This window comes from Bison bison, unplaced genomic scaffold (assembly GCF_000754665.1).
Source record: "Bison bison bison isolate TAMUID 2011002044 unplaced genomic scaffold, Bison_UMD1.0 scf7180017864142, whole genome shotgun sequence".
NCBI classification, from domain to species: Eukaryota; Metazoa; Chordata; class Mammalia; order Artiodactyla; family Bovidae; genus Bison; species Bison bison.
The window spans coordinates 2,188,696-2,190,397 of record NW_011494714.1 but is presented as its reverse complement, the minus strand read 5'-3'; the positions used below and the strand labels follow the sequence as shown (position 1 = coordinate 2,190,397).

Here is a 1,702-nt window from a genome sequence, read left to right as displayed (position 1 = left end):
GGTACATGTCCCCTCTGTGGGGAGGTTGGATACTAAGGTGAATAAAGGGTGCACAGTGACTCCTCTGCCCCGGTCCAGGGTGGAGGCTTCATGTCAGCTCCCTGAGAGAGTTCAGAGCAGGCTGATGGGCTCAAAGAAGGCTTTGAGGAAGAGAGGGAATTTCAGAAATTCCAAAACCACAAGCTCATTGAGCCATATGGAGGGTTGCTTGGTTCTAGGCAGAACTGCACTGCATTCCATGCAAATGGCATCTCAAGGTGATCTGCACTGGGGCACTGGGGACTTACGAGGGGTGATGAGGGCTAGGGACTGACCAGTGGGGATGGGGAACCAGATTATGTTACCCAACCAAGCCTGGAGTGGCCAAGGAGGGTGAGTGTGGGCCAAAGGAGGTTTCACAGAGTTTGTGAGTTAAGCCTTCAAGAACGTGTTGTTCGCACTGCTCTATTTAAGATGGATAACCAACAGCAATTTGCTGTGTAGCACAGGGAACTCTGCTCATTTATATGACAGCCTGGATGGAAGGGGTATCTTTGGGACCAGGATACACGGATACATATGGTTAAGTTCCTTTACTGTCCACCTGAAACTCAGAATATTGTTAATTAGCTATACTCCAATACAAAATAAAATTTAAAAATAAAGTATGGATTGTGGGGATACAGGAGGAAAACCAGCATTCTCTACAGAGAAAACAAGGAGCAGGAGTCAGAAGGAAGGAAACAGGGAGTGAGGAGAACTATGGACACACTTGTTCTTGCAATCTCACGGCTGGGCATACACACTGAGGAAACCAGAAAGGAAAGAGACACGTGTACCCCAACGTTCATCGCAGCACTGTTTATAATAGCCAAGACATGGAAGCAACCTAGATGTCCATCAGCAGATGAATGGATAAGAAAGCTGTGGTACATATACACAATGGAGTATTACTCAGCCATTAAAAAGAATACATTTGAATCAGTTCTAATGAGATGGATGAAACTGGAACCTATTATACAGAGTGAAGTAAGCCAGAAAGAAAAACACCAATACAGTATACTAACACATATATATGGAATTTAGAAAGATGGTAACAATAACCCTGTGTACGAGACAGCAAAAGAGACACTGATGTATAGATCAGTCTTATGGACTCTGTGGGAGAGGGAGAGGGTGGGGAGATGTGGGAGAATGGCATTGAAACATGTATAATATCATGTATGAAACGAGTCGCCAGTCCAGGTTCGATGCACGATACTGGATGCTTGGGGCTTGTGCACTGGGATGACCCAGAGGGATGGTATGGGGAGGGAGGAGGGAGGAGGGTTCAGGATGGGGAACACAGGTATACTTGTGGCGGATTCATTTCGATATTTGGCAAAACTAATACAATATTGTAAAGTTTACAAATTAAATAAAATTAAAAAAATAAAATATTATATTGAAGTGTGGGTGATCATCAGTGTTGCATTAAGTTTTGCTGCATTGCAATGTGATACACATTAAAATTATGCTATACACATAAAAATATTTTTTCTTATTCTTTTTCATGTGGTTTATCACTGAATATTGAATATAGTTCCTTATGCTCTACAGTAGGACTTTGTTGTTTTTCTTTTTCTTTTCTTTTATTTTATTTTTAAACTTTACATAATTGTATTAGTTTTGCCAAATATCAAAATGAATACACCACAGGTATACATGTGTTCCCCATCCTGAA

At 41.7% G+C, this 1,702-nt stretch overlaps 1 pseudogene; it reads left to right on the top strand.

The window, feature by feature from the left end:
- Positions 1 to 1,702, top strand: part of LOC104988797 — a 9,790-nt pseudogene that overhangs the window by 7,080 nt on the left and 1,008 nt on the right.